This window comes from Triturus cristatus, chromosome 7 (genome assembly GCF_964204655.1).
Source record: "Triturus cristatus chromosome 7, aTriCri1.1, whole genome shotgun sequence".
Taxonomy (NCBI): domain Eukaryota; kingdom Metazoa; phylum Chordata; class Amphibia; order Caudata; family Salamandridae; genus Triturus; species Triturus cristatus.
The window spans coordinates 348346797-348365228 of record NC_140590.1 but is presented as its reverse complement, the minus strand read 5'-3'; positions in this window follow the sequence as shown (position 1 = coordinate 348365228).

Below are 18432 nucleotides of genomic sequence, written 5' to 3'. Positions count from 1 at the left end.
AGAAAACACTGGGGAAGGACTAAAGTTGGAGTTATCCCAGCCAAATGACCAGCCAGTCATCTGGTCATGCAGCACGCTGGGCCATCTGGTCGCTCAGGATGGCCCAGTGACCAGATGGCCTGGGACGACCAGATCCAGGACCCTGTCACATGGCAGTCCAACGACGACAAGAGTGGCCATGCACTCTGAGGCAGGTGCTCAGGAGGCTCCTTCCCAGGGCTGCTTGCTTCTCAACGACTTGTAACGGAGTTGGGGGATCCCGGTCCAGCCATCTGGTTGTCTTGCTGACCAGCAAGGGATCATGACCTCATCCCTGCACCCGACGGTGCAGCGCGGAAGGGAGAGGTCCCCCATGCCGGTCAGCAAGTAGTGCAGGCGACCTCCCACAGGCCCACATTCCCCCTCTGCGTCCATTCCACCGGCAGAAGGACCTACCCCCGGGGGTGGTGATGGGAGTCTGCGGGCAACCACGGACAGAGACAAAAGCTTGGCTCAGGGGTTGACTTTAAATAGTTCACAGCATGGTTGCTGCTCTGCTACTAAAAAGAAACCCTGACCCAGAATCAGGTAACCTAAGGATGATTTAGCATGATTCTTAGAGGGTTTCAAGGAGCTCGGTCCAGGAGCCCCCGTCCCCATGAGAGAGGAGGGTTCCCAAAGTGGCAGAGGCAGGCAGCCCCACCATCAGCCCCTCCCAGAGGACCAGGATGGACCGTGCAAGTCTTCAAACCCTTAGCCTGGTCACACAGGACCAGGACAAACCGGGTAGCTGGCAACGAGGGAGTGTCACCCCATTTGCACATCTGCCATCCACCACCTGGCTCATCCCTGGCTTAGGCAGCGGTCCGAGCCATGCCGGTGGGCTGGGAATTGCACACCGCTTGCCCTGGTCACTCACACCAGAAGGGGAAAAGCCAGGAGGCTCCCCCTCCTACATGCCCCCACTGAGAGGATCTGGCGTTCCTTGATGGCCCTGGCTCCTTCTCATCCAGGCCTTTGGGAGTGGTCCCAACCCAGGGAGGAACTGTGATTCGGTTTCGTCCTGGGTGAGAGTGGGTTCCCTTTCAGGAGTGGTTTCCTTCTGTCCCGCTCCTGGAAGGATGGGTGGAGGAGCATGATCCGAGACCTGGTCCTGGCCCAAGCACCCCAGTGGCCGCACTCCGCTCCACCAGCCAGGATGCGGGTCCCATGCCTACAGGTGTGTGTTCTTTCCACAGGTTCACATACGGAAACCTTGTTATGACTTTTTTTTCCTCTAGATAGGCAAGTTTGATCGTCTTCTTGGCATTCCCGCAGGGCCGTTGCCGACCCAGACCGGGCCGATCCGAGGACCTCACTAAACCATTCAATCAATAGTAGCATTTGGCAGTGTGTACAAAGGGCAGGGACTTAATAAACGCAAGCTTATGACCCACACTTACTGGAAATTTCTTGTTCCTGGGAAATAATTGCAATCCCCAGTCCCTGTCACAAAAGGGGTTTTGCAGGTTAAACGCACCTGCCGGCAAAGGGCAGACACATGCTGGTCCATTCAATGTAGCACAAGTGCAGCCTAGGACATCTAAGGGCATCACAGACCTGTAATTGATCAATCTTGGGTGGCTGAACGCCATTTGTCCATCTAAGAAGTTGGACGCCGACCGCTTGGGGTCGCGTAACTAGTTAGCATGGAGGGGTCTCGTTCCTTATTGGAATTAACCAGACAAATTACTTCACCAACTAAGAATGGCCATGCACCACCACCCACAGAATTGAAAAAGAGTTATCAATCTGTCAATCCTTTTCATGTTCTGGTCGGGTGAGGTTTCTCGTCTTGAGTCAAACTAAGCAGCATGCTCCACTCTTGGTGGTGCCCTTCTGTCAATTCCTTTAAGTTTCAGCTTCACAACCATACTGTAAAGATTTACCCAACGCAGGAACATAGGTTGGTAAACTTTATTTGTAGCATGAGAGAGAGATACCTCCAGCTTGCTCTTCCAGCTCACAATCTTCTTCTCTCCTTCAAACACCAACATTCCACCTTAGCAACAAGCCTTCCATTCTACTGAGCTTTCACATGTACATTGAGCTCTACACATCTTCCCCCTTACATATATTACATAAACACATTAAATGAGAAATCAATATCAATCATGTACAATATGGTCAGGAGCTCGACACTTGGAAACATTTCCAGTACTCCACGCTGACCCATCTCTCAAAATGAGAATATTTTTCTTTACCATCTTAACCTGTATAGGTTGAGAAAACTTGCTTTCCCCTTTAATGACATTTCCCCCACGCTTAACAGCCACCCAATCACCAACCCTTATATCATGATCTTTAACGCCTTTCTTAATATTATAATGCCAGGCTGCAGCCTTCTGTTGCTCAACAACATCATTCTTAATAACATTACGGTCAACCCACACACACTCTTTGCTCTTCAGCCATCCTGGCACTTCCTTCATTCCCGGTTCACGACCCTTAAGAGAGATGAAAGGGGAAACACCTGTAACCGAGTGTGGCGTAACCCTATATGACCACACCAATTTTTTCAATTCATCTGCCCACGACAAATCATTGGAAATGGAAAGTTGGATGTTACCCATTATCAACCTATTAACTCTTTCCACTAAGCCATTGGCTTGTGGTCTGAACAATGCGACCTTTTCATGCTTGATTCCCATACTTGAAAGAAATTCCCTCATTTTATGGGAAACCAGTTGAACCCCGTTATCTGACTCAAGAGTTTTTGGTATGCCTTCATTTAAGAATACCCTTTCCATAAAGCTAATCACCTTTTCTGTCTCAATGCTATCTGTGCTTTCCACTACAAACCACTTAGAGTGGTAGTCCACTAGAACCATTAAAAATTTGCTTCGTGAACCAAGCTTCATGACGGGTCCTAAAAAATCAATCCCCAATCTTTCCCACGGGTGACTGGGAAAATCAGGACACGCAAGCGGTGGTTGCCTCACGACTTTAGTCTTATCACTACTAGCACAAGCATAACAGTCCTTAACCAACACCTCAATCTCACTGTCCATGCTTGGCCACCAAAATGACTGTCGCACACGTCTCTTGGTCATATTCCTGCCCAAGTGACCCTCATGAGCTATATTTATTATTTTGCGTCTGAGACCTTCCGGCGGTACCAACTTATCTCTCCGCCACAATTTTCCTTCATCTATACTCAACTCTGTTCCCACATTCCAATAACCCTTGAAGTTAACGTCTTGACTATAGTTCTCTTTCCACCCTGTTGACACACACACCATCACCTCTTGTAACACTTTATCTTGTATCATCGCTTCTTCCCACTGTCCTTTATCAAATGCTTGCTCATCGCCATGCTTAATCACATTTACACTCTCCTCCAAGTCCTCATGAATTGCGTCAATAGGCATTCTGGAAAGATAATCAGCCACCAAATTTTTCACACCCCTCATATACTCCATCTCAAAGTTGTACTCCATCACAGATAGAATCCATCTAGAAATTCTTGGAGTAACACTTCCTTCTAATCCTCTACCACCTTTAAATAAATGCACTAAGGGCTTATGATCGGTGCAGACTTTAAAAGGTAGCCCCCAGACAAAATAGCGAAAATGTTTTATACCCCAACAACATGCCAGGGCCTCTTTCTCAATAACTGAATAGGATAACTCCGCCCCTTGGAGTCTTCTTGACGCAAATCCAATAATTCTTTCGTTACCCTCATACACTTGAGTCAAGACCGCTCCAACGCCAATTGCACTAGCGTCTGTAGTGACAAAAGTTTTTGCTTTCACGTTAAAATGACCTAAAGTGGGAGCATGGAGTATACAATATTTTATGCGTTTGAATGCAGCGTTACACTTCTCATCCCAACTGAATACCACTCCATTTTTCATCCTCGTCGCCAATGTAAAGATTTACCCAACGCAGGAACATAGGTTGGTAAACTTTATTTGTAGCATGAGAGAGAGATACCTCCAGCTTGCTCTTCCAGCTCACAATCTTCTTCTCTCCTTCAAACACCAACATTCCACCTTAGCAACAAGCCTTCCATTCTACTGAGCTTTCACATGTACATTGAGCTCTACACATACTCCTCCCTGAAACCCAAAGACTTTGTTTTCCCAGAAGCTTCTCAGTGGGTCATGGAAATAACTTCATACTTTTGTTCTCGATTAATGAAAACATTCTTGGCAAATGCTTTCTCTTTGGTTCGTCGTGCACCGGTCCAAGAATTTCTCCTCTAGTGGGACAATACGAATGCCCCCGCCGTCCATTTTAATCATGGCCCTAGTTCTGAAAACCAACAAAATCAAACCTGAGTTCTATTCCATTATTCCTAGCTGAATTGTCAGGTGACTGACCTGCTTTGAACCCTCTAATTTTTTAGTCAAGAGCGTCAAGGGGGCACCAAACTGTTAAAATCTGGTTTGCGATGTCAACATAATCGACGCCATCTTGTCCCCTCTCAGGCCCGCTCGCTGAAAACGCGTGACAGCCATTTTAGGCACCATGACCTCATTGCCGATCGCCAGCGCGTCCCTCTGGTGCTGCGAACATCCCCCCGCGCGCCGGCCACCCCCGCTCTCTCATACATGGGCCATAAACCCTCTCCTTCTGCGCGACCCTGCCATGGAACCACATCCCACGCCTGACCGACACCTTCTTTCATCCCATACATGGTCATACATCCCTTTGATAACCCCCTTCCTCTGCGCCCGATTGTTCGAACCGATCCCAGGCCATCACCTAGCCCTGCGGATGCAGTTTATTGCCCCTACTGTAAGGGAAACACCCCACATCAAAGGGATTACAGAAGATCAAGGCCCCCCACCCCCTGAGACCCGACCAGTCGCACACACTCCCGGGAATTGGCGGAATGTCCAGCTGTGTGATAGCCATCTCCTACTGTGGGTAGGGTGGGGACTTCTACTATAGATATGTGTGGGAACGAGCTCGAAGTGGGGATTCCGAGGATGTTCTTTCATGTATCAAAGCAATCTCAAGAATGTGCCATGTACAATAAACCGTGTAATAAAGCAATAAACTTGTGTATAAGAGGCCAGGCCACAGAGATGTGTTTAAATGTAAATGTATGTGTCTTGTAAAGCGCACTGCTGCCCTGAGGCGTCCTGGCGCTGTAGACCGCTGGGGAACCCGTCCTGGCTATCCCTGTGAGATGGTCCCTCCAGGGTATCTCCAAGGTGAAACCAGGCATCCCCGGCGAATGTGGGGGGCCGTTGTGACGATACCTTGCTGTCTGATCTGATGTGTTCTCCTCCGGAGAGAATAAAACTTTGTTTCCTGCCTTCCAGTGTCCGGCGCCTGCCTCTTTGTTGGTTAATTTTCGAATGGTATAAGAGGCGATTACCGCCGGGCAATACTTGAAAGGTTATCGACTGCAACTGCCGCTACCATTTAACAATTGGCGTCCCAAGCGTGGGGCCCATCAGCGACACGTGGATCCAGTGGGAGAGGTCCCGACGACAGAGTGAACGACTGCAGCGATCGGGAGAGCTCCTGCCTGATAGACCCTCGTCTGGCAGCCGATCATCCGAACTTCACTGGTTCCGAGCAGACCTCTCTCGAGTGATCTATGGTCCTGACTGGGAACCATCAGGAGTGCCGCGGCAAACACGGAGAGTAAAGGACGATCGGGGCGCTGGAGGTGGAAGACGGGAAAACTGTCCATGCGGTCCGGGTAAGGTCGTGTAACACGACGAATTGCGAAACGATTGATTGATTGATTGAAAATACTACTATTGCTCATTGATTGCTCTTTTTGAGGTCTTCGCTGCCTACAAACGGGGAAGAGTAGAAATACTCTCTCTCCCTTTGCAGATAGTGAAGGGTAGGTAACGCGGACTTTTGTCCCCCATTGTAATCTGTCGTGCCTATTTTCCTCCCCACTGATTGATTGTCCGAATATTGATTGTTTTGAAGAATAGTATTTCTTGAGAATATTCTCTGTTTGCAAATAACGTAGAATAGAAATATTCTGTCTAGTCTTTGCAGATAGTGAAGGATAGGTAACGCAGACTTTTGTCCCCCATTGTAACCCGTCGTGCCTATCTCTTTCTCACCATTGATTGATTGATTGACCGAACACTAGTTGTTCGATATTGGTTCTTTGGAGGTATTCTCTGCTTGCAAATAACGTGGAATAGAGATATTCTGTCTAGTCTTTGCAAGCAGTGAAAAGATAGGTAGTGCAGACTTTTGTCCCCGTTGTAACCCGTCATGCCTATCTTCTCCCCACTGATTGGTAGTTGGTTCTGCCCGGACCGCTTATTAGAGGTGAACCATCCGGCTCCACTGGAAGGCACCCCTAATTAGGACATATTTACTAAATATGGATCAGTCGCTGTAGCCTACAACAAACTAGGGCATAAAAATCGCTATAGAGAAACAAAAATAATCGAGAGAGACCAGTAGACCACTGATGGGACCCTTTTGACCCTACAAAAATAAGAAACACTAGGAAATAGCCCTTTGCGAAAAATATGAAACTAGGGGAAGGAGCCAAGCTCACGGTCAGGATGGCCACGAGGTAGCTCGGCTCCATCGCTCTCGTTGTCTAAACATGTCTGCCCTACCACCCACCCCGCCCAGTAAACCCAACAAAATCCTGCACAAATGGAAGTCTGCCGATACCCACCATCGACGTTACCGAACTGGGCTAGATCACGCACAATTGGGCTATGTCATTTTCCGGTTACGCAGTGACATCCTTGTGCTCGTTGCCAGATTACAAATATATACAACACTCCAACAAAGTAGTATGGTTAAAACGTTTTTAATAACTTGTAGGTATATGCAACACTCCAACAGGGTAAACATGCTAAAACACGTTTTTTAACTATTTACATGATAGCCTGCTGCAAATCCCAAAGCATTCACGTCCACATGACATAGTCCTAGCCCCTCCTTCCTCGAGATAGCAACATTGGCCTGTTTTGGGCGGTCTTTTAGTCGGCTTGGGCTATAAAAGGCCCACAAAGTCCACCGGCCTGTGAGGCAGCATCAGTGGTGGAATATTGTGCGAATAGGCCGGAGGCTACACGACGCGCCAAGACCAGGACGGCATAAGAAGTGGTGTCCGACAAGTGTACTGGTCCTGCCAATCTACTATGCTGCACAGATCGACAACGAAGGGTGCCCTGGCGGGGGGGAAGCGACGCGAACGGGCCTCCCCCGCCTCCCCAGGTGGAGGCTCACCAGCTGAGAAGGCACCCCTGCCGTTTCACTCGCCTTCCAGCTGAGTAGGCGCCCCTGCACTGGCCGACCAGCTGAGAAGGCACCCCTGCCGTTTCACTCGCCGTCCAGCTGAGTAGGCGCCCCTGCACTCACCGGCCAGCTGCAGCAGGGGAACCATTTACTTCTCGCCTACCGGACGATCACCCAGGCGCAGGTTCCTTTCTGCACCAAGATTGCCATTAGCGTTCGACGCAAGAAGTGGGCCCCCCCGCAGCCAAGTGGTCGGGGGGACCCACCCCGGTGGCTGTAATGAAGAGCTGCTGCTGCCACTGGACTCTCAAAATGGCGGTCGGCTCTTCAGATTCAGGCCTGGTTCACCAAAAGATGGCTCTGGGCTACCTTGGAACTCGGAAGCTTGCCTGCTCGGGCGTGGGCCACACCCTTGAAAACGTCCTCTCAGCTTTGCAGATTCTGCGGGAGTCTTTGGCCCTCGACTCCCACGGACTTCCGGTGGGGGCAACCGCCGCTATTGCTCGATCATTCCACATTAACTTGTCTTTGCCTCGGGCTGCAGCCATTTTGCCTCCGTTTGGTGCCGTGAGAGAGACTGATTCAAGGCGTCGGCAGAGAGACCCACCTGCTGTCCCGCCCTAAGAACGGATCACGGCATTGCTGCGAGACCGTGGTGACGCCATGCTGACGCAAGCTTCTGTTTGAATTATCAGGAGACACTGTAGCCTATCCGCTCGGATCAGTTCCGGTGGAACCTCAACACGACCCGGTAGGAACAAAAACTGTGCTTCCCCACCCCCGAATCACGATTCATGCTGTCTGTTCTTTCCGTTGGCGCTAACGAAAGTTCTCGAACTACCGAAAGGGATTCTGGTCCGGCAGCTAGTTAATGGAAGGACTTAGACTGTACACTGGACCCACCCGACCTCGCCCCAAAATGGCGCCGACGTAGGAGGGGCCTACAACTCCTTATGGCGTTTCGGTTACTTGACATTTATGTTAAAAGGATATGAATGCGATGTTTTCACACATGATGGGCGGAGGGACGGGAAGAGTACTGATCGGGCATACGAACAACCTTATTAATGCTGGCCTTCCCATTTTTATTATCATTTTTATTTTTTTCATGTTAAGGTAGTGTTGCTCATGATACTCGACGCCTCTCACACCGTGGCCGGCCTGTAACGGTTGCAGGCCCGTATTTGTATACTGACATTGTTTTCAATAAAGGGCTTTTTGAAGGAATTACGGAATCAGCGTCATAACAAACCATCTAGGTTGGTAAAGGTTTTTAATGACTGTTACTCCCAAGCAATAGAAGGCAGATAATGCCGACCCTTTCCCTTTTTGCCTGAATTTTGGAGTAATGAAATTTGTACCCATCACGCCTGTCTTTTTCAGAGTTGTTAGAAAATGGTTGACTATAGCTTAAGGTATCTGCCGAATGCAAGGTACGGTACCTTGCCCCATAATATGCGACCGATTGAGAAACAAATGCACGACAAGGGAACCCGAATTTAGGAGACGAATAAAATGGAGTATCTTGTATAGTCGAAAGGAAGGATATAGTAGGTCTGTGGTATTACCCGCTCCTGCAGCTAGCCTGGTACGTGGTAAGTAGAACTTTTTCGTGTCTACGCGCGCAAACGTACTTTGAATGCTGCACCCCCCCCCCCTTTCTTTTCTTCTCTATAGGTCACATCGGAGTTACTACTGAAGAATGGAGTGGACATGGACGGCACCATGCTCAATGTAGGGAAAAGCATAGACAAACGTTGTGGGATAGTGCGTGAAGTGCAGACCACCACTGGGAACGTGAAAAACTGTATGTTATGACTGTGCGTATGTGCCCTGATTGTACGGTATGAATGTGTGTGCATTTCATGTGTGCTTGGGTCGCTGGAAGAGAACGTCATCGTATGACTGGAGTGCTTGTCTACCGATCAAAGGGAGGGGAGTAAAAAGTCCGACACCCCCCCAAAATGAATTACGGAAAATACTGAAAATACGCAGCATGCATAGGAAAGAGGACAGGAAAGGAGAGGTCCCCATACTCAACGTAGCTCTGTGTCTTCGTCTTAAGTTTCTGCGCTTGATGTATGTACTGTTACGCCCTATCCGGTATTTGTGTGTACGTGATCACCGAATTTATGTTTTTCCCCCACTTGTGTTTTCTCACGTAGAACTGACCCGTGCTACTCCATGTTGTGTGTACACCAAGTAGCCTATTATCGTACACATGTCTCTCTCTCTCTCTCTCGTTTTATGTCGTACGTGTACCAAATAGCCTACTTGATGCGCACCTCTCCCTCTCTCTCTCTCTCTCTCTCTCTCTCTCTCTCTCTCTCTCTCTCTCTCTCTCTCTCTCTCGCTGAAGGCTCTCTTGCCCTCTTTCTTTTTGAATAAATTAACGACACTATACCTCCTCAGTATGTGTATAATTGGCCTGAAACACGACAGTGTTCGAACAAATTGACAGAAGCAAAACGACCGTATTTTACCACATTACTACCTCTCCTTTCTGTAAAATGTTGAACTTAACTGGCTGAGAAAGAAAGGACAGGTACGACGACTGATGTCTCCCAATCTGGCCCTCATCACGGGGACTATATGTCAGTGGTTTTCGTTTTAGAGCTCTAACGACACCACCTCCACCGCTCAGAATCGCCCCGCCCAATTGCTCAGAACTGGAACGTCTAAGCACCCCGTCCTCCCAGAATAGCCCCAGTTTTGTACTAGCCGTCCCAGGGTATTTTGAATAATACAGCTGATGACTTTATTTTCTGAAGATACATCGCCTAAACTAATGAGGGTTACCTATTGTCTCCAGCGAAAAAAAATAAAATGTTTAGCTTGTGTCCCTCCCCGAAATAGATATTTGTGAACCCATGACAGTAGCACCTTGCACTTTTTCATAAACTTAGCAGTCCTCGGAGAAAAAAAAAAAATGTGAATTAACAGAGCTTGTGTTAGAAGAACGAGTTTCTACCGGAGAAGCCGGTTCGAATTTTGATAGACCAGAAAGTTGACAGATGTCAGGCCTCCTGCGACGATTATAAGGTACAGGAATAGACACCTAGCAGGCCAGACGATGGAAATTTGCAGGAACACGCACAAAACACGCACCACAGCAATGATTAATAAGTTAGTAACATACACCGACATAAGAGTTAGTAGACATCCATCATAGAGCGACCGATAAAACATTTCCCCGACTACTCGGTGGTTGGGAGAGAGAATGAAGTGTGTAAATGTCTTCCCTGCCAGCTCTCTAAGATTTTGTTTCTTGTACTCATTCAAAGATAACATGCAGTCATCGGAAGAGAGGGGTCGGACGTGACGCACAGCCTGGCTGCGGTTCATGGAACACCTATGGCATCGACCAAGGGGGAGCCACGAAGCAAAAGGATGCGGGATGAGGCACCATTCTCAGCATGAAAAACGATAGAACGAAAGGCTATCCTGAAGCCCCCTGCTCGCTGATCAGCCCGTGCCTGAAGTCCCAACCCGTCGGGCCCGATGGATGGGCCCAGTGCTGAAAGATTCTGCTCTCCTTGGCCCACTTTTTGATCCGATCCCACTCCACCCCATCTTCCCTCGGCCTTCCAAAACTCCCCTATTTTTAACTTGACTTGACAAAAGAAGAATGAGAAGCGGGTACTCCGTCTCAAGGTACCTATGATAAGACCAGTCAAGGGACAGGACAAAACAGGACTGTGCTCCAAGAGCAAAGATTGGTCACATCCTGCAACGCGAAAGCCTGGATTTGAGCTGGACCTTAGCTCCACCGCCGGTGCTCAACAGTGCCAACGAAAGAAGAAGAACAATGAGAGCTTACCAGTGATGGCTCGATGCAATAAGACACTGGAAAGAAGAAACACCCCCTCCCTGACTGAAACTCATGTTGAGTTGTATTCCTCTCCCAACCACTTTTGAATTGACTATCTTCCAATCAAGTTTCCAAGGTCCTTTATCGGTCTCCTCCAACTACACACTAATATCTAAGAAACATTAGCTTGGTATGAATGACAATTGTATAGCATCAACCGTACACCTGACATATAACGCAGCTGATGTAATTTTGTATACACTACCTCCTCGCCTGTCACATCAACCACATGTAACTATGTACAATTGTGTCAGATTGTTCCTGTCTGTCCTAAAACTCTGTACTTTTAAAACAGGAACGCATGAAAGCATTTACGATAATATGGCTAAGAGGTTAGCGAAGGTGAATGTCAGCTAGACAAGCTGGCTAGATATGTTGAAAAGGGAGGACTGTTAAAATCTGGTTTGCGATGTCAACATAATCGACGCCATTTTGTCCCCTCTCAGGCCCGCTCGCTGAAAACGCGCAACGGTCATTTTAGGCACCATGACCTCATTGCCGATCGCCAGCGCGTCCCTCTGGCGCTGCGAACATCCCCCCGTGCGCCGGCCACCCCCGCTCTCTCATACATGGGCCATAAACCCTCTCCTTCTGCGCGACCCTGCCATGGAACCACATCCCACGCCTGACCGACACCTTCTTTCATCCCATACATGGTCATACATCCCTTTGATAACCCCCTTCCTCTGCGCCCGATTGTTCGAACCGATCCCAGGCCATCACCTAGCCCTGCGGATGCAGTTTATTGCCCCTACTGTAAGGGAAACACCCCACATCAAAGGGATTACAGAAGATCAAGGCCCCCCACCCCCTGAGACCCGACCAGTCGCACACACCCCCGGGAATTGGCGGAATGTCCAGCTGTGTGATAGCCATCTCCTACTGTGGGTAGGGTGGGGACTTCTACTATAGATATGTGTGGGAACGAGCTCGAAGTGGGGATTCCGAGGATGTTCTTTCATGTATCAAAGCAATCTCAAGAATGTGCCATGTACAATAAACCGTGTAATAAAGCAATAAACTTGTGTATAAGAGGCCAGGCCACAGAGATGTGTTTAGTGCACCTCGTGACGATACCTTGCTGTCTGATCTGATGTGTTCTCCTCCGGAGAGAATAAAACTTTGTTTCCTGCCTTCCAGTCTCCGGCGCCTGCCTCTTTGTTGGTTAATTTTCGAATGGTATAAGAGGCGATTACCGCCGGGCAATACTTGAAAGGTTATCGACTGCAACTGCCGCTACCATTTAACAAAGAGGCAGGGGCTAAGTCAGGCAGTAGCTCGCAGCAGACCACCAGCTTGATCACAAGATCCATCTGCGAGCTTTTTAACTGCAAAAACTTTAATATACACTATTGGAGCTATCACAGGGATGTGTGATCGGCCTGAGGTTATTTAGAGTCACCACAGAGGGCAGGCAAACCCAGATTGGTCTTGGTCTGATAAATGCACGCATCCCGGGATGTCAGCGCTCGTTGGCATGTATTAGCTCTAGAATTACCACAGTTATCCAAAAAACAGATTGGGCGATCAAAGGAAGCATAACTGATTTAATGAGCCATTCACAGTTTCACTCTACCGGCCATGTGAACTTACATGTGCACAACTTAATCTTTGAGACAGGCATACACTACTGGCAGGATAAACCAGGTAGCTGCACCTGCTGGGCAGGTTGTTTGGAGCCTCATGCCCATCCTAGACCAACATGCGCACCCCTCGGGAACTTGCTGGGGACGCTCACCCATCTGGGGGGCTTTCTGGAGGGACAGGTGCGGTTACACGGGCACCAGTATGCCCAGCCATCTCCACACAAGGGAGAGGCGGGCAGAGGTGCAGCTTGAGTGAGACACAAGCGTGCTGGTCTGGGTGGCTACGGACACCCCATGCAACGGTCGTTCTAAACTGCTATGGAAATGCACTTGGTGGAGGAGGGCAATGGCAAGGCGCACGGGTGCCCAGACCATCACAAAGTATCTGGGACCTGGCACCAGCTGTCCCCCTTTCACCCTGGTCAGACCGCTGGGGGGCACATGCTGCCAAGGATATTTGGCCTTTGCTTTGCTGGTTAGGGTCTCTGCAAATGGCAGGCCCTTGAGTCAGACGGTCCCTGTCAGGGTGGAAGCTCTTTGCTTAAAACAACAGCCGAGACTGTTCAAGCAGTCCATCCTTAAGCGGACCAAGCGTGCCCAATCAATCTGAGTATGCAGCGCTGACCAGATCCTCCCTGGCAGGCTGTCCTGCCCTAGGATATCAGCTTCATGTCCCTGCCTGCTCTCGGAAAAGGTAGGCTTTGAAAATAGGCAATTCAGGTAGAGCTAGGAGTCAGGGGCGGACCCCGACACTGGGGGACCAGGAGAGCCAGGCTGGGCAGCATCAAGCTGACAACAGCAGGACCACAAAGGGGTCCAGAGTACCCTGTCCCTAATAATCCAGAGCAAGGCTACCACCCTTACTTGTAATCTGTGAGCACCGAGGGACAGAGGGGACCACTGGTGCAAATGCACTTGACCTCCTGGATCCCTGCCAGGGCGTGAAGCAAATGAACTGTTATTGAGACGTCCAGTGCAGGTGGGATGTCAGCTTCATGTCCCTTCCTGCTCTTGGGGAAGGCAGGCTCAGAGGAAAGGCCCATTGGACAGAGTATGGATTCAGGTGCAGACCCGGGCCCGTGGCAGCACCCATCTGTGAACCGCTGTACCACAAGGGGGGGCGGAGTACCCTGTACCTTGTAATCCAGATGAAGAATATCCTCCTTTCTTGTAATCCATGTGCACCGAGTGACGAATAGGACACTTTACCCCGTACACCTTTACTCCGCGTGTCATTACCCTGCAGCTTTTACAAAGCAAAATCTTTTAAAACACAGGGCTTTACAACGCAATCCATTGCAACGGATTCCCCATTACAATGCAATTTACTATTCTAACTCCACCGGGGCTTTACTTTGGGGAATGCGCTGTAATAGTTGCAGTGTAAAGCCCTGCGTTGTAAAAGATTTTGCGGTATAAAAACTGCGGGGTAATGGCACACGGAGTAACGCATGCGGGGTAAAGGATGTTTCCCCCGAGTGACAGAGGGAACCGAAGGCGCGAATGCATCCGACCTCCTGGAGCCCTGGCTGGGCTTGAGGAAGCAAATGAGCCCTCATCAGGACTTCCAGGGCAGCAAGGCCATCTGGACATGCAATTGGAAAGCACGCTGTGCCTTAATGAAAAAGCTTCCGCTGGTCCTTGGCGGAGATGGAGGCTCTACGACCCGGGTGCACTGAGCCCCAGCTAGACCTCAGACACCGGGTTTGTCAGGGGGTCCTGACTGACCTCTGACATGGGGCCCGCATGCACCTTTACATGCAGGTGAAGTGGAGGAGGCCTCCCCAGGCCTGATGGCCTCCGTCCCAGACCCTTGGTGGTGTGGCAGGCTAGAGGATGGAGGCCATGGTGAAAGCTCCTGCCCCAGGCCCGGACAGAGCTCCTGGGCCCAGACATGCAGGGAGGCCTTGATGTGCCCACCGGACTCCATCCCTGGCACTTTGCCACATGGTGGGCTGGAGGACGGAGCTTAGGACAGAGAGGCCCCAGGACCCATGATCCCAGGCCCCATGTCCGAGGCCCCAGGCTCCAGGACCCAGGTCCTGAGTGCAGAACCGAGGCCCATGACCCAAGCCCAACAACCCAGGCCTGGGACCCAGGACCCATGGCACAGGTTCAGGCCCTGGGACCCAGGCCCCAGGACCTGTGCCTCAGGACCCAAGCCCAGCAACACAGGCCCCACGACTCAGGCCTCCGTACCCAGGACCCAGTCCCAATGACCCAGGCTCCAAGCCCCTGGACCCAGGCAGCAGGACCCCATACCCCAGCCCTGGGACCCAGGTCCGGGCCTCAGGACCCAGGACCAAAGCCCCAGGCCCCATGCCCCAGGACCCATGCCCTAGGACCCAGGACCCAAATCTCAGGACCCATGACCCAGGCCCCAGGAACCCGGCACCAGGGCCCAGGAACCAAGTCCTAGGACCCAGGACCAAGGCCCCAGGCCCAAGGACTCAGGACCCAGCACCCAGGACCCAGATGCCAGTACCCAGGCACTGGGACCCAAGCCCAGTGACCAAGCACCAGGGCCCAGGGCCCAGGACCCAGGCCGGAGGAGAGATCTCATGGTGGGAGCGGCTGCCCTTGGGCCTGGTGGGGCCCATTCGGCGCTCCTGGACTCAACTGCACAGTAGAGGCCTCCTTGGGCCCGTGGGACACCATCCTGGGCACTCTGCCACGCAGCAGGCCTGAGGACGGAGCTCAGGATGGGGGGTCCAATGTATGACATTGTTCAGCATTCCTTCCATCAATTTTTCTTTTTGTATTTGTCACCCCGAGTTGGACGTGGGTCCCGTGCTCACCATGCCACTGGATTCAAGCTAGCCTGGCTGATTAGGGGTGATACCCTGAAACCTGTCCCAGGATGCCTGTTTCTGGTCCAGGGAGGACCTGACTTGGCAGTTCGGGCTGGACTGTTCCCATGAGGAGCAGGGTCAAGACTGATTTGCATATGGCTGGGTCTAAACTCGGGTTGCATAGTGAGCAAAAGAATGATGAATTTAACACATATCTATTGACAGGGGTGAATGTTTGATTTGTTCTGCATTCTGTCCATCATTTGTGTGCTTTTTGCTTTCTCGCCATGAGTGTGGTGGGTACCCAAGACATGGGTCCTGGGCTCACTGTGCCACTGAATTCAATCTAGCTTGACTGACGAGGGGTGATACTCTGAAACCGGTCCCAGGATGCTTGTTTTTGGTCCATGGAGGGCCTGACTTGGCAGTTCGGGCTGGATTGCTCCCTGAAGGAGCCCACTCAAGACTGATTTGCATATGACTGGGTCTAAAATAGGGTGGCATTGTTAGCAAAAGAGCAATGGATTTAGCCCAGATCTCTAGACTGGGGGTGAATGTTTGATGTGTTCAACATTCTGTCCATTGTTTGTGTGTTTTTTACTGGTGGACCTGAACCACTGATTGGGCCACCCACTTAAGCAGCACTTTCAGCATGGCTCAGACCTGCCATTGCCATCTTACATGTCTCAGGTCAGCCTGTGTGTCTGCAGTTTTAACTGCCATTGGACCTGGCAAAATAAACCTTTTGCCAGGCCCAAAGCTTCCTTTTTAGTTCAAGCCTGTAACAGTGCGCATGCGCTGTTCTGGCGAAGACTTTATGTGAGGACTTTTGAAATCTCACCACACGCTCGTGCGTGTGGTTTTGTTTTCGTGGCAGGCTATTGGGCTTTGCGTGCGTCATTCTAAGAAAGACGTTACAACGATGGATTTAACCCAGATCTCTTGACTGGGGGAGAATGTATGCATTGTCAGCATTCCGTCCATCATTTGTTTGTTGTAATTCTAAGAAAGACGGCATGCAATTGGGAAAAGGCGGGTGCATGTCCCGCCGTTGCCCGCCCACGGCCTATAGCTTGCGGTTACCCACACAGGCCAAATCTGTTTTCAATTATCGTGCCCAGACACGGGTGCGATAATTGAAAACAGATCCTTTTAGCGCACGCGCGCGCGCACACAACTCCCGGGCTTAGTGCTTTCACCTGATATTGTCTGATTAAATTACATTAGGCCACACCCGCTTGCCTGTCCCGCATAATTATAGCGCAAACTTGAACCAAGGGCATTATAGCGCTTCACACGGAAATCAGCTCCCCTTACGCAACAGTTTTTAAGCACAGTGTAACGAAGCGATTTGCACGAAATCACAAGATGCTGTGCCTGAGCCGAGATTCTAACCGAGTTACCGAGTTCTAACATCCGCAGCCCTAGTGGCAACGGGTGTGATATTAGGAGATTAGTCATAAGAAGAAGCACTCCCTGAGCTGTGAATACGTAGTGCTTTAACCTGATATTGTCCGATTACATTACATTAGGCCACACCCACTTGCCTGTCCCGCATAATTGTAGCGCAAACTTGAACCAAGGGCATTATAGCGCTTCACACGGAAATCAGCTCCACTTACACAACAGTTTTTAAGCACAGTGTAACGAAGCGATTTGCACGGAGTCACAAGATGCTTCGTCTGAGCCGGGATTCTAACCTAGTTACCCAGTTCTAACATCCACAGCCCTAGCCGCAACGGGTGTGATATTAGGAGATTTGTCATAAGAAGAAGCACTCCCTGAGCTGTGAATACGTAGTGCTTTCACCTGATATTGTCCAATAACATTACATTAGGCCACACCCGCTTGCCTGTCCCGCATAATTATAGCGCAAACTTGAACCAAGGGCATTATAACGCTTCACACGGAAATCAGTTCCCCTTACAGTTTTTAAGCACATTGTAATGAAGCGATTTGCATGGAATCCCAAGATGCTGCGCCTGAGCCGAGATTCTAACCCAGTTACCCATTTCTAACATCCAAAGTCCTAAGCACAGTGTAACGAACTCAGCGCCACCACAGCATCAATCAGCACCACAACAGCCTCACTCAGCACCACCACAGCATCACTCAGCACCACCACAGCATCATTCTGGGCCACCACAGCATCACTCAGGGCCACCACAGCATCACTCAGCACCACCACAGCATCATTCAGCACCACTACAGCATCACTCATGGCCACCACAGCATCACTCAGCGCCACAACAATATCACTCAGCACCACCACAGCATCACTCAGCACCACCACAGCTTCACTCAGCACCACCACAGCATCACTCGGCACCACCACAGCATCACTCAGCACCACCACGGCATCACTCAGCACCACATCAGTATCACTCAGCATCGCCTTTGCACTAGTACACCATCACATCATCATCACTCAGCAAGACCTGAGTATCATTCAGCATCACCTCAGCATCGTCTCCTCACCAGTCACCACCACCACTACCACCTCAGCATCCCTCAGCACCACCTCAGCCTGCTCGCGGAATCTGGCATCTGTTGATTCTCCCCTAGCGTCTGGGCGCTGCTAGTGTTATAATACAGGTACTAGTTCCCAACCTTCACCCTCCGATTGTTTATGCCACCTCAAAAAAAGCTTCAACAAACAACCATTGGAATAGGCAGAAACAAATTGCCAGCATTGCATGAATAAAAGAAAACTGAGGAATTGTTTTATTGTAAATACTCTTTTTAATATGGTTGTACATAATGCCTTCTTGGTCATATATAAGGTAACAAAATGCTTCTGACAGTTTTTTATTAACACTTTTCAGCAAGCTGCACAGCAGCCCCACTTTTCTACAGCACAGCTTAAAGACATTGGCAAAGTCAATAGCTCTGGCTAAACACTTATAAGGCCCCAAAGGCGAGACCTATTGGCTATGCCAATGCTTGTTAATACATATAAGTCATCATTAAGTTAGGC